Raw genomic sequence first — 15,364 nt, 5'->3', positions numbered from 1 at the left:
TCTGATGCTCTCAGAGACAGCAAAACATCAGCTTTTTAAAGTGCTTGTCCACTTCACATATCCATGCAACCAAAACAGTGCATTAACCCAGACCAATCCTCAGGTTCTGCACAACCATAGATGGAAAGCAATCTTCTTCAGTCACTTTCATAGATTGCATTTGTTTCAAAAAAAAATTTGTATGGTATTTGAAACATGTGGGTGATCTTGTTACAAACCCTGGGTCTGCAAAGCTTTCCTTTTGGGCCTCTTTAGATCAGGAGATGCAAAGTTGCCTTCTTATACATGTATTCTAGATCTCTTAAACTCTCTCTTCTCTCTAACTTAGTGAGTGCCAATATTGCCTTGCAAAGTGTTTTGATATGGGCAAAATGACATGTGCTGACAAAATTATCAATTCATAATTTATGCATAAGTATTACAGCCAACCTTTCATCTTCAGCCAAGGCAAAGAAATGGACAAACATATTCAGGCTTCAGTTTTCAAGCACTTTATTTGTACTTGGAATTGACCATACTTGACTACTCTGAAAACATTCAAACCCACTGTTTATGGCAAGTGCAGCAGTTCTGGATCACTGCAACACAGCATTAGGAATAAATCAGGAATATCCTCAGAGAAAGGGACCGCATTTTTTCCTTTCATGACCTCCTTTAGCTCATCTCCACCTTTCCAGATTTCTTTCTGGTATATAATGCAGAAAAACAAAAGGAACTTCTTTTAGAAACAGATGCACCTAGTCTTAACATCTTGGGTTAGCTGCCCTCACATGTACTGATTTTGTACCAAGGGTCTGGTAGACAGGCCTAAAAAAGAAAAGTGTCAAAAACATCAGAACAATTTTTTTGCCTTGTTAACTTCTGCCTTGTGTGCCTCTTTTACAAGTATGTCACATGCTTCCTACAGTGAAAGTAGTAGACTCCTGGACACTGAGGCTTCAAAAGGTATGTGCATTTTGTGTCCAAGCATTGTTTATCTAACAATGGGACTATTCAACGGAAGCAGCAGCCACCTCTGTCTCCCTAGCCTTTGTAGAACAAAGCACCAGGCTCCTCAGGAGTAAACTTTGTTTTGCTGTTGTGTAAGGAGCTGTCATCCGGCCATAGGCGCCAGTGGCCATAGCCTCCCTTACTGGAGCAAATAGTTCAACACCAGGGGCTAGGTCTCTGAAGTTTAATTTGATGTGCCAAACATTTTTACTGCAAGCATTCTTGCAACATTTTCTGTTAACTCTCAAAAACCAGTATGCATCACATTTAGCCAGGACATAGTGAGGTACAGCGAACATCTCTGGAAGCAGCTCTCACTTGCTCTGACAGAAACCATAATTTTCAGGGTCAGCATGTAAAGTACCAAAAAAATACTTCAGTAATAAGCACCATGCTGTAATACTTACCTTCTATGAATATTACATGGGATTACAAGAAATACAGTCTATGCCACTTAACTGGCAATCTGGTCTCTGCCCCTAATCTATATCCTTGGTAGTCACCTACTAGGAGAGAAAAAAGTATTTGCAGATAAGTAATCTGTGACCAAATTAGGCCAGATATGAGTTAAATTTACAGTAATTGGGATGATTTTTTGCTCTGTTCTCCAAGTGGTTGTTTATCTCCTGTCAGGTCTCTTGGGAATATTATGACATTGCATCCCATGCAGTAAATGCTAAAAAGAATTCCATCCACCAGAGATAATATATGGCAAATATTAATGTGTTTAATGATCTTAGCATAGCACAAGCTACTGTTCAGAAGCATATTCTTCAACGAATCAGAGCAAAAAGAAAAAAAAATGGAGCCATAACCAACAGTAACTGCTGACAGTTGGATCAACCACTTCAGAGACCTGTCAGTGCTTTCTGCTACTATGTCTATTGCACTGCAGTCATGGTAATGAGTGATTCTGATATATTGCTGATTAAATCCAAGAACGATGGCATTCTTCATATTAATGATAGGCAGATGGGCAGAATGATTTAAAATGTAGTCTGTTTGCTCCTGTATCTTACAATACTTGTATGCATTTTGATTCACAGCTTAAAGCTCCCAGCTACAGCTTATCCTTTCAGAAAGAAAACTGACACATCAGGCAATAATAGGCTGTGTAGAAATGAAATATCTTTTCTTTTCACAGAATCATAGAAAATCCAGAGTTGGAATGCACCCACAAGGATCATCGAGTCCAGCTCCTGGGTCCCCAAAGGAACACCCAAAAAATCAGACCATGAGAGCACTGTCATGATGCTTCTTGAACTCCAGCAGGCTCAGTGCCATGACCACTGTCCTGGGGAGCCTGTCCCAGTGCCTGACCACTGCTCAGTGAAGAGCTAACACCCAGCCTAAACTGTCCCTGTTCAGGGGGACAGCTTCAAAACATTTCTTCAGGTCCTATCGCTGTCAACAGGGAGAAGAGATCAGCACCTGCCCCTCTGCTACCCTTTGTGAGGCTCATTTTCCATGAACCTATTGACTCATTCATCTTTTGTGTTCCTTTTCCAAACATGTTTTTTAAGGCAAACCCTCCACCACTAACATTCATGCATGAACTGTCTATTATAACTACCAAAAAGAAAGAAACAAAAGTAAGTTGCTTGTTTCTACAGGAGTGAGAATGGTCTTGTGGTTAAGATGCTTTGCCTGTGACTCAAGACATATGGATTCGCTTCTTTATGCTGAGACATGATTTCCTTGTAAGTTTGTGTGATCTTTTACCTCACCTCTTGTCTCAATTCTCCTTCCCCTCAACAGAGCATTATGATAACAGGGCTTCCAACCTCCCCTGGGACAATGCATCTTTTGCTTAATTTTGACAGTGGAAAGCACATTCACAAGTTATAGTTACACATATAAGTAATTAGGTTACCCTAAAGTGTGCTAAATTGTAATTATCCATCCACACCAGCCTTCTTAACCACACTTTCTTTAAAACCTGTATCTATGCTAAGAGTGTTGGGCAAGCAAACACCAGATGAGCAAGGAGACCAAGCCTTGTTATGGTAAATAGATAGACACCACCCAAGGAAGGTAGCCCAAGGCAATGGGCAGCTGGATAAAAAACAAAGAAAATTCCTTCTTCATAAATGAACTCCTCCCCAGCAGCACCCAAACACGCCTCGACTAGCTCACCACTGTTCAAAAAGAAAAAATAAAAATAAATATATGAATCCAGCCTTCCAATCCTTTCTACCTAGCAACAGGTTTCCTTACAGGGACTAAGTGCTCAAATACAAACACATATCACAGTCTGCACTGTGTGGTTCCCCTACTTTTCTTCAAAAGACAGAGGCAAAAATCCTTAGTGAGCATGTAAAATGTATGCCTCATACATCATTATATTGCCTTCTAAGAGCACCACGTTGTTACCAGAGTACTGTCTAATCAGTTCCGTAATAAAATATATCCTTACCAGTAGTGAGCGGAAAACATGCACGCCTTCTGATGAGCAAACTCTTGGAAATCTTTCCAGCAAATATTTTTTGCCTAACCTGATAAGCCTCCACAAAACAGTACCTTTGTGACAAAATGGTGTTTGTTGCTGGAAAAAGAAAGGGAAGAGAAAGAGGTTTGAGATCTCTACCCTCTGTTTTCACATACTCAAACTGCACTGCTTGCCCTTCTGCTTCTTGCAGTTCCATGGCCATGAGCGCCCCTATACATGGTTGTGAGCACTTGACCTGACCCCAATTTATTTCTTAAAAGGTAAGCAAAACACTCATCAGAGAGCTGCTCTATCTGCTTTTCATAACACCAATCTCACCCACCATATTTTTAATCACTCTGATGTCTGCATCCATGTGGTGCATGCCCCTGGGCCCAGGAACCTTATCGCACTGGGGATCTGTACAGAGCCATGCACACTTTATCTATAAATAACAAAGTAATTATTACTAGTAAATAATATATACTAGCTCATTTAAAATGAATCATGTTCTCCAGTCACACTGGAGAATGAAGAAAATAGGCAAAGCTACAAGGCATCACTTTAAAATATTTCTTATATAATTATTATGAAATTACATTAAGCTATGAGTCATTCCTGAAAATGCAGGGTTCATTGAGGGTAATTAAAATAAGTCACTATCTCTTCAAGGCAGTGACTCATAGGCTGCTGCCCATATCAGAGTGCAGTGAAGTCAGAAGCTCCTTTCTTCCTGCTGAAAAAGCAATAGCAGTTTATTAAAGCAGCAGACAGAGCTCAGTTTGCCCTTCCCTTAACTCCATTTAGCCAGTGGGTTTGTTTTTTGAAGTCCTAGTCAAGAAATTAAATCAACTACATTTTACCAGAGGTGTCTTACTAGGACTGTAGGGAAAATGAAGGGGCCTCAACACAACTGGGATCTACCCAAGTAGCATTTACCTAAATAATTCAAACCCACAGAAAATATGATCTAAAATGCTGTTGACTGCGTGTAGTTATATAGCAGTCATCTAATCAAAAGCTGCTGACAGTAAGGTGCTGTACTTAGTAAGTATATATGGGTCATTTCATGACAGAAGTATAGCTGCAGGTGAGATTAATTAAGAGTGCCCAATAGCAAACAAGAAGAATTGAAGAGTATCACATCCATCTGATACTATCAGAGGAATTGTAGCAAGACAGCCTCTGCACCCATGTGTATCCACACAGTAGCAGCGGACGAGAAAGTTGGAGTTTATTTTCTCAGACATTTTTTATATACACCCCTTAGCCAAGCCAGGTCAGAATAATTAGTATAGTTTGGGGAATTGCTCACCAAAATACAAAGTCACTAAAAAAAAGTGAGTACAATAGAAGGTAGAATTTAACTGTACCACTCTCCCACACTACAGCAATAATGACAGCTCATAAGCAGCTCTTTGTTTATCTCTACCACTGTTTTTCATGCTCTGCAGTTAGTGTTCTGTGTTTTCTAGTATGCTCTGCTTTGCTAAATGCATTTTATTTTTTCTAAGTCTGCTCTTTTCATAGGCTTTTCAGCTCTTTTGATGTGGGTAAAGCCAGACATCAAATACATTTCTCATTGATATTCTTGACAGTATCTCATATCAGAAGACTGCTGTCCACATGATGAGAATTAACTTAGGGGAAAGAATATGCTTTCAATGTATAAATTAATCCCAAATCTACCAATGCAGGAAAATGTATTTCTTGGGAATATATGATTAAGCCAATAGCATATTAAGAGAATGCTTTCTCATTATAAATCCCTTTGCAATAACATGGATCATAATTGTAGGAATCTGTGACAGTTCAATATTAATTAACTGGTTTCTTTCCCCTAAAGCTTAGCAGGGAAGCTTGCAAAAGGTTGTGCAATATCAATAATGTAGCACATGCAGAGTTTAACCTGTTTTATGAGTCTAATCAGAATGAGTTTGTTAATGAAGCTGCCAGAAATACTGAAAGAGGTACAGAGTTCATGATGTCCTACCAGGTTAACTTAAGGCAGGGCTTTAAGCAGTTACCTTCTTTTTCAGGCTTCCTAAGCATTTTCCAACTATTGAGTGGTAGTTTAATCAATTTCTTTATACTACGGGGGACATTAACATACAATCTGCACAAGCTCAATTTGAATATAAAGCATAATATTGTATATTGGTACCAGGGCCAAAAGGGAGGGTGGAATTCATCTAGCTTTTTTTTTTTTTTTTTTTTTTTTTAATTGCCAACTTATTTATTTTCTTTGTTGGGAACTGAGATTGTGACTGATAAAAGCAATCTGCTTTGGAATTTGTATCCAGATTTGCAAATATGCTTGGTACATCTCTGGTTAGAAGCCCACTTGTGTAAAGAAAGTGTAAACATTTTAATAATATTCACTGACTTTTTCCCTCCTACACTTTGAAATATCAGTTCAGGTAGGAAGAACTGGAAGGCCTTATGTAGCTCATCACTGCATCAGTCTGTTCTTCGTGCCTCATTTGTATAGTTCTTTATTCTTGTGGTTCAGGACTTCATGTGATACAAGCTATAAGCTCCTGCCATTCATTAGCTGTTGCACTGATCTATTAAATGTAAACTTTGCACATTATCTTTCTGTCAGACCAATTTGCATTATGGCTCCTCTTAAGAAATGAGCCTTTCGTTTCAAAACAGTGAGTCATGGACACACAGCAGCACTCTAAAAATCAGCATCACAAGTAACCAGACCCAGTGAATAAATCTTGTTGACTGTTTCAGCAAAGAATTGCTCATTTTGTGACACAGAAGTCCAGAAGATCACGCTAAAATTCTTAGCTGACCTCTTCTGTCAATTGTAATGACTTTTATTTATTAGTGTTCTGACATCTCTCTCCAACTCCTCCTTCATATAAAATTATTCCACTCCCTTTTCTCCTCAGAAATGTTTTAATTGCAAATTGGACAGAGCAAAGAAGCTTACTAAAATATTTCCTGTTCTGTCCCCTTTTCATGGGCACGTGGCCAAGCCCTCTGGAAAACAATCCAACATTTTTCACTAAAATGTCTTCTACATACAAAGGAATCAGTCACCTCACAAACAGGAAACATTTAAAATGTGTTCTGTGTTTCTAGAATAGTCTGAATCCAAGATTCAATATTCTCAAATATGCTGGACTTCCCTCATCTCATTCTTGTCCATCCTAAAACACCCTTTGCTTAGTCTCACAAGTGGAGTTTCATTAGAAAAAAAAGAAACACCAAAGCCATTATTGCAGGACCAGGAACAATGGTGTATGAATTATATATGCTCGTGAAATAAAGAACTCTATGAGATTGCTTTTATTATAACCATTACCCTGTTTTTTCCAGTCCTCCATTCCTATTTATGCTTCTGATTCATCTGAATATAAACTCCAAAGGGTAGATAGTGTCTCTGTGATATCTATAGTGCTAATAGATGGCACTAAAACAACCTTGACTCCAGGCTTATAACGCTCATCCAGGAGACCTGACAGCAAATCAAACTGTACTCATCATAGGCACAAAATTAGTTAGGATAGATGTATGCAAAAGTTAAATAACTTTTATCAGTACATCACTTTTATTGAAGAAAACTGGACACTCAGCTACCTGAATTGTGTCTCTTTGTGTTAGCTAGTGTTACAGTAAATACTAGGGCACTTCTGTCAATCTCTGTGTGTCAGCTTCCAAGACAAAGCTTTTTGCTTCCAGCAGCAAAAGAAGAATCAAGGCTAGATCCTGACCAAATCACCACAAATGCAATTTATGGAAGAGTATAGGCTTTGAATTGTTTGTTGTAGTACTTTGGGATAAACTGAAGCCAAAACCTGGAAGCTACTCTTGATTAAATATGCATTATTTAATTCAATGAGTTAAAGTAAGAACTTGTTCCCACTGTGAATTTGTATACATTCAGAAAACAGTGTGCTGGCTTTTGGTGGGCATCAGGCTTTTTCCCCCTAGCTGTGATCAGATAGCATGGACAATGCTTTAATTTTTGCCATTGTGAATGCTGATTAGATCTTCAGTGTTGTATCACAGATATTACTACACCACAGAGACTCTGGAAGACATTCACAAACTCATTGGTTCATTTATTTAAAAGTTGAGCTTTAAATTGTTCCTATGTTACAGAAAAAATTTACAGCTGCATTTACAAATAGGAATGTCTGAAAGGGAGGCACATGGGTACTGAGACACATAATTTGGTTTGCTCCTAGAGATTTCCTGTAGAAATGTGTGCAATCCTCATTGTCACTGAGAAACACATGCTGAGGTCCATATGAGGCCAAAGTTACTTATCACTTCTCTCTTTCTCTCACTCTCTGTGCCCTGTTTTTTTTTAATAATGAGAAAGATTCAAAGAGGTGCAACAAGTATTTTCTAAAATTCTTCTTTAGCCCCCTTAGTAACTGCTTTAATATTTTTGTGCTATAACTTCTTAGGACTGGATTTTCAAAGAACCAGGACAAAGGCCACCACTCCACTTAACTGGCTGTCAAGGTTCTCACAAAACCATTGGACAGCTTCAGCCAGAGCTGTCAGAGCAGACCTTTCTAAAATAAGTAACAGTATAGAAGATTTTTGAAAATTAGTGACAAAAAGTAGAAACAGATCCAAATTATTGACATTGCAGAGGAAAAGACGTCAGCATTCATCCATCAGACATCAGAGAAACCATAAAGAAGAACCAAAGGAAGAAACTTTGGATAAATTCTGGAACTCATTTCTTCCGGTAGAAATTGTACACTGAAATATTTCATGGGACAGAGGTGAAGGGAACAGTATTTCAGAAATTTCAATTTGACTTTATCAATCTTGTTAATTCTTAACCTTCATATTGATCTATTTTCCTTGGCATAATTGCACGATGGCCTATGACTAAGATGTTATAAATAAACTCCAGCTATAAATGACTCATAGCTCTCCAATATAATATTAAATTATGGAAGTAGTACATACACAATGTATTAATATTGCAGCAGCTTCCAGATAATTGCTGGGTTTTCAGTATGTATAATAATACTCAGATCTGACCAGAATACCCATTCCCATTTTAATAGTGTAAAATGGCATGAAGAACTTCAAAAAATTCCTATTGTCAGCTGTATGTGGAACTTCTGAATATGGTGCATCTGTCTTGGCCTACAAATTCTCCTTTTGCAAAGAAAGCAGAAACCTTTCTCTCTGCTGCCATGTTCAGGATATTGCTGGTTACCTAATACATACTTTGTTTTCCTTCATATAACTCAGAATTTTACTTTAAAAAGTGCTTTGGGATATTTCAAATATGAAGAGAGCAATTTAAATCCAGTTTTTATTCTCCATCATGCCAAGGGGCAAAACTAATAGCCTTATGCAATGTTGCATCACGTTGCATAGGCTGATGTGGATTTCATAATATTCACTAGGTACTGAAGGAATAAGTGTTTTCAACATACACACAAAAGGCCCTTAACACAGGGGTCCTTTCTGTGTCCTGAATGGGCACAAAAATATAGATACTGCATGCAACAAATCTGGCTTTCAGCTGAACTCATTCAGATGGACAGGTATGACCAGGATTGCTCTCACTTTGTCCCAAAGCAGCCAGGAAATGTTCTGTTAAATCTCCCAGCAAAAGCAACAGGATCTTGCGCTATAATATTGGTGACCATACACCCTTTGATGTCTGTTTGAATCTTCTATTTCTATTTCAGTCAAAAACCTTGAATCAAAATTTAAATTCAAATTTTATCTACTCTCCCATGGAAAATTAAGGGATGATCAAGAAGCAAACTGTAATCTCTAAGAATAAAGGGTGTAGAATATTAATTCAAAAACAATAGTGAAATAGAGCTGATTTATGAGACTGTATTTTTTTACACCAAATAAAATTTTAAATTATTTTTAATTATTTTAGTTTAAAATGTTGAGGCAAACCAAAACTTTAAAACAAAATTCTCAGTTAACCACCCTGAGTTACAGTAGTAAAGACGCTGAATTAGAAGAAAGCCATACTAAATGTATATAACCAAGAGCAGCATTATTGTTCAAAATCTGGTCTGCTTACACACTTCAGTGTTAAGCGACATCATAAGTATTTTGCAATTAAGTGGTTAAATAAAAACTTATCTCAGGTTCATCAAAGTTCACACACTTTGGTAAAGTTAGATGTCAGTGTCCACCAGCTCTCACTGGTAGCTCAGTTAATGGTTTCACTTGTAAACCATTAAAAATTTGCTTGTGCACTATTTTATACCAAAACAAGGACAAACCAACAGTGTCACAAAATAATGTACCTGAGAGCGATGGACTCAGTCTGATGGATGCTTCAAATTCAACAAAATGCATATGTAAGATACCACTTCAAGTTGAACCACTGATTAACAACAGCTTTCTCTTTCTCATCCATGGGAATCTGGGAATTCATCTGAACTCCAGATCCTAGAGCAAAGATAGGAGAAATGTGGAGTCAAATCATGGAAAAACAGATTGGAAGGAAGCTGACAACATTACCAGCCCTTCCTACTTCCCCAGTACATAGTTCCTTCCCCAGAACATTTGCCTAGGGGACTTTCAGGGACCTGCTGGCATTTCCAGCAGTTCCCTGGCCAGTCTGCTCCAGCATTTTGCCATCATTTTGAAGCAAGATGTGTTTCTCCCCACAGAGAACAGCTGCTAGTTTCACAAAGCTTCATATATTCTCAGTGTCTGTGGATAAGTTGCACCAACACAGTCACAGTTTTACAGGTTAAGTTAAAAAACATTACCTATTCTTTCCAAAGGAAAGGGAAATGAATCCTGAAGCATTTCTAGGCAAAACTTGTCTCACTGGCCATCACCAGTCTGTCACAGAGAAGAGAAAAACGATCTCAGTAAAAGTAGCGTATCAGTGCATCCAGGACCTAAGACTGTGTTAATGTGATTCTGAATGGGAGAAATGCTTATGCCCAAGGAGTCTCTACCCAGCCTTCTGGTTCAGAAAAAGAAGATAAAATTGCTCTGAGCAGAGGTCATCCTCTGCAGAAAGGATAGTTATCTTTAATAAATAGCAAAATGCTGGTAGCACAAGGGAAGAAATATTGTGAAGTGATGAGAAAAAGAGGAATGCGGGACTGGAGAGGAGCACCTGGGAAGTGACACTTCCAGTTCCACACTAATAAGGGCAAAAATATTGTATAAGTGAGGGTAGAAATTTATCACGTTCCTTCTTGTTACCATTTGCTTTCCTGATTATCTTTAGTTATAGGCTACATGAATTATGTAGGTCCCTAGCCAGGCTGTACAATTATAGCTGCAAAGATAAAAGCCATGACAAAAAGCTTGCTATCTTTTGTCATTTATTATTTCCATCTTACTCTCCATTTATTGTAATAAATGTGATATCTGAATTCAATACAAAATAAGGCTGAAATTCCCCCAACACAAAGGCAAGACAAGCCCTGAACCAACAAGGCAGTTACTTATGGGCCTGACTCTAAGCACACCAATCATCCCATGGAAGCTGGAGACACTGCTTGAATGATGATGTTAGCGCTAGGGCCTTCATGGGACATGAGATGTGTCTTCACAGTTACCAGAGGACAAACAGTAAATCATACCCAGTGCTATCTGTATCCATGCTGTATTATTTTAGTGCACTGAAAATAGTTTGGCCACACACAGTGCTTGCTAACAAAATGATGAGCATATCACTGAAGACATCAGAGGCCTGCTAAACCGAGATATACCACTACCTCCCCTACAAGCCAGTGATGGAGAGCATTCATTTCAGTCCCATCCTGTTTTGTGTCTATTGTAGCAGGAGCCATTCCACTGTTCTGGATGATAAAGGGACTACAGACACCATATCACAGTAATTAAAGATTTATAGTAGAGTAAATAATTAACACACCCCCTTTTCCACTGAACACAAAAGCCAGGCTTAGATGAACACAAAAGCATCAGTAAGCTCATACCAGGCAACTGAAACCAATTTATCTATTATAATCTCAGAAGCCTCACACCCTCTCTTAAAAGAACATTTTTGATAGATCAGGATATATTGGATATAAAGAACTATAAAGAATATTATATATTCAGTTCTCTTTTCAAAAGAATAAAAATGCCCCTTTTTCAGCACTGGTCAATAAAACCTCCCTGCCCTGTACATGTATAGTGAATTTGAGCTCAGCAAAAAAAATTTGCTGAGCTCTTCAAGTACTGGAGACTATACCACTCCTCTAGTCCCAACACCAGCAATCATGTTGCCATCTGGAAACTTCATAACAGAAGAACTTATTTTTTTCCTTTTGGAATTTTAGGTGCTGCTATATTAGGCACCACTGATTTTTCCAATCACTTTTCCACCTGTAATCACAATCATGAGTTTTGGGTACAGACCCTTGAGTAATACTTACCACAAATGCATACCTTAATTTAGAGTGCCTCTGTTATATCCCTACTTTTTGCTTTAATTTTCTCATCCTCATGGAACACTTTAAATCCTTCTGTATTATACTTTCAAAGCACTGCTTCAAAAGCACAATACAAGCCTGAAAATGGTTAAGATTGCAAAGACCAGTGCTCAAAAATGATAAAAGACCACCATATTTAAGAAGAACCTTGTCAGTTTAATGTAGATTTATTTTGCGTATGCTTTATGATAAAGTCATTATCTACTTTCTCACTTACTCTTTACCTTTAGTTATTGCAGAGAATGTTCTGGTATGAATGAAATATGCAACAACAAAGGTTATTCTCTGCAGTTCTTCTGCGTCATCTGCTGCAGAAACTGGAGAATGAAAGGTGAACAAAGTTGCCCAAACTCAAATTTCTCCCTCCTAGGGAATTTCAATATTCCCTTTCAGGTGCTTCAACTTATAATGAAAAATGAAAATAACAATATTTCATGCAAGAAGCAAATTCTGATGAGTTTTTTTCCATAAAAGAAAAAAATCCAGGCAATTTATTTCAGAAACATGTTTGGAGCCAGCAGGCTTCTGGTTCCTTGAAGGGAAAAAAAAAAAAAAAAAAAAAGAGAGAGAGAGAGAGAGAGAGAGATTGCCTTGAAGCTCATTGCACACCAGTGTTGGGAAGACACACTCTATGGGAGAGTAAGCTTGCAGCCTGTCAGCTACCACTGTCCCATACCAAGTCCAGCCTGGAGCAATTTGCTACCAAAATGTTGTTTGGTTTTTGTTTTGTCTTGTTTTAATTATTATTATTTTTAGATTGCAGCTGGGAAACTCAAAGGAAAGTCAAGCAATTTCTCTTAGTCTCATCCATAGGAAAGCCTGATTTGGGCTGATGTCCTCATCTCCAATACCATCACTGAAAGGAAGACACACTACCTTGAACAACAGCGCTCAAGTACTGCATACATCCAGCAACTACAAGGAGGACTACTGGAACCAGGGGACAGGTGTCCTCCACACTTAAGCAGCCTTGGGTCATGTCCTTGCTCCAGCTGCAAATTGAGGTTTGATGAGGAGACCTATCCAGCCTGTCCTGTACTTGACATTTGGCAAGAGGAAAGATGACTTCATATATCTGCATTTTTGTGGGGCCAAAGACAAAAAAAAAAAAAAAAAAAAAAAAAAAAAGCCCTGTCCCTGGAGTCAACTTGAGAACATATGCCTGGGGCTTAAGGAAGTAGCTCTGACAAGCAGTGGTTATTGGACACAGTGCCTGCCCAAGGCTGGCATTTCTTTCAAGTCAGGTGTGGGTAATTCTTGTACCTGGGCCAGGACTTCTATGCCAAAACCTGCCTAATAAATAAACCTCCAGACCCTCCCTCTAAACCAGTTTCATGTCACAATAATTTCTTACAGACAGGGAAACAGCATTTTTGTGAGAGTACACTTGTAAGATGTCTTTGTTTCTCTGTCTCCTTCTACGTCCTTTTTATTTTGCAGAAGTGCAGCCTCACCTTGTGCTGCTGGTAGTCCCATGTCCAGCAGTGGGACCCTGCAGGCACTAGACGGGGTTCCAAGTTCAGGGGGTTGTGGTCATCTCTCGTAAGAGTTTCTTGAACACATGGGAACCTGCAATGTGAAACCAGTTACTAAATAACAAAGATAAAAAGATTCAAAGATTGCTGTTACCGTTTCTCATCAGGCTGCAGCCAGGCAGAAGAGAGACGATACTGCATGCTGCAGAGGACACTGAGCCTGCAAGTGCCATGAAAAGGCACATTATTCATCAAGATTTCAAGCTGAAAAGCTAAACTCATATGCTATCTTTGGCTGATCTTGGTTCTCTCTGTTGTACCACTGAATAAGGTTAAACACTCTCTTTGCCCCATGATTCCACTTAAACATATTAATGGCATTAGAAAGCCCAGATGTTAATCTGTATCATGATTTTGTGAGTGCTTTGATGTTGGAAGAGGGCCAGGATAAAACAACAGTTAAGGAGAGGCTTTCCTTGTTTCCCTGAGACAAGGAGAGGAGCCCATCTTTAGTTAGGTGCATGCAAACGATTCTTATTTCTAAATGTAAGTGATGTTTTCTTTCAGAAAAGTCACAGTGCAAGACATGTCAAAAAAATTCCAGCCAGCTGGAGAGACAGCAAAAGTTTCTCTCTTTTTAATGAATAGTGAATAAAAACAAACAAACAAACAAATAAAAAACAAACCAAACCAAACAAAAACAAACAAACAACAAAATAATAACAACAACCAAACAAGCAGGTATATCTTCTTTCCTCAGGACTGTAATTCTTTTCTTTTATTCAAGAAACCTCCAGAGCAATACACAAATTCTTTAAAAGTTTTCATTGCATTAAAATGCCCTCAGACTACAGCATGTTCTCAAGAATATCCTTCTGCAAAATGTTCAAATATTCATATAACAAGGAAAAATATCTATAAACATGCTTTAGACATCTGCAGTGGAAGTTCAGGGTTCTTAAATGCTTTGCTTGTTTTTCAGACACACATTCACTGAATCTCTGCCTTTAAGCATAGCAGGTGATCTCAGTATTTCTCGTAAGTATGTCAAAAAGCTTTACAAACAATCAGATTGATCACAGAGTTTTTCCTTAGTGTCAGAGGATGAAACTTAGGAACATGCAGAAGACCAAAGGACCTGCAGCTTTGCATTTTAGGCTTGTAGAGCACATATAAAAAAGCAGCTGTGCCAGAGAACCTGGGAAACTCACTCCTAGGGTTTTGCAGAGGTCCCCTGGGTTTACCCAGTAAGTGCTACCAGCCTGCAGTGTGCTCTGAATCAGCTCCAACCATGCAGAGCCCCAGAAAATAGCAGGCAGGCCTCTTCAGCTAATTGCTTTTTACTTGCCCCCTTACATTCATGTCTCTTCAGAAACTTATCCTCCTGATGTGTAGTGCTGCCTACATCCTGTGCTTTGGATGGCAAGGAAGCAGCTTTGAAAGGATACGGAAACAGGAGCTATGGGCTGTGACCAGGACCTGGTTGTTCTGGTACACATCTTTAATCTCAGACACCGTATTCATTGCAAAACATGAAAGCTTGTTGGAGAACTGTGTGTGATACCTAGGATTGTGGTTTTCCCCAGAAGTTTTGTTGATTCATTTTGTACCTAACTGAAGCAGGTAAAAGGAAAAGCACCTTACAGAAATTTTAATACATGTAAAATAAACATTGAGAGCCCAGAACTCTTTTTGAAAAATCTATCTCCACCTGTCAATATCAAAAGGAAATTTTTTACTTACATTGCATTTTCATAGCAATTCTGAAATAGAATGAGGGGTATCAGAAATTATGCAAAAAGTCTGTTGGTGATTCTGAGGTTAAGTCTGCACATTGAGGATGTCTGAATAGTTTGAATAACTTGTGGTTTAGATTTCACATTCTGGCTTCATGTATTATTAACTCAGGCCAACCTCTGAATTTTCCCTTTTACCCAACGCAACCAACAATACCTCCAAGGTAGTCAAACATACTTTCAGGGAAAACTAAAACAAAACAAAACAAAACAAAACAAAAGTACTGTGTCTCCCCTTTTTCTGTGTGCTGG

At 38.5% G+C, this 15,364-nt stretch overlaps 1 long non-coding RNA gene across 1 annotated transcript in view; it reads right to left on the bottom strand.

The window, feature by feature from the left end:
• The window catches only part of LOC106015286 (uncharacterized), a 54,643-nt gene extending 39,495 nt beyond the window's left edge, over positions 1 to 15,148 (bottom strand). Inside the window, exons 1-4 of the long non-coding RNA XR_005265053.2 lie at positions 15,060 to 15,148; positions 13,296 to 13,410; positions 10,156 to 10,231; positions 9,685 to 9,829 (exon numbers count right to left, since the gene is read on the bottom strand). This is a non-coding gene — a long non-coding RNA (uncharacterized lncRNA). The remainder of the gene's footprint in view (positions 1 to 9,684; positions 9,830 to 10,155; positions 10,232 to 13,295; positions 13,411 to 15,059) is intronic.
• Positions 15,149 to 15,364: the final 216 nt, after the last annotated feature.

This window comes from Anas platyrhynchos, chromosome 3, assembly GCF_047663525.1.
Source record: "Anas platyrhynchos isolate ZD024472 breed Pekin duck chromosome 3, IASCAAS_PekinDuck_T2T, whole genome shotgun sequence".
In the NCBI taxonomy this organism is placed as follows: domain Eukaryota; kingdom Metazoa; phylum Chordata; class Aves; order Anseriformes; family Anatidae; genus Anas; species Anas platyrhynchos.
This window is presented reverse-complemented; position numbering and strand designations above follow the sequence as displayed.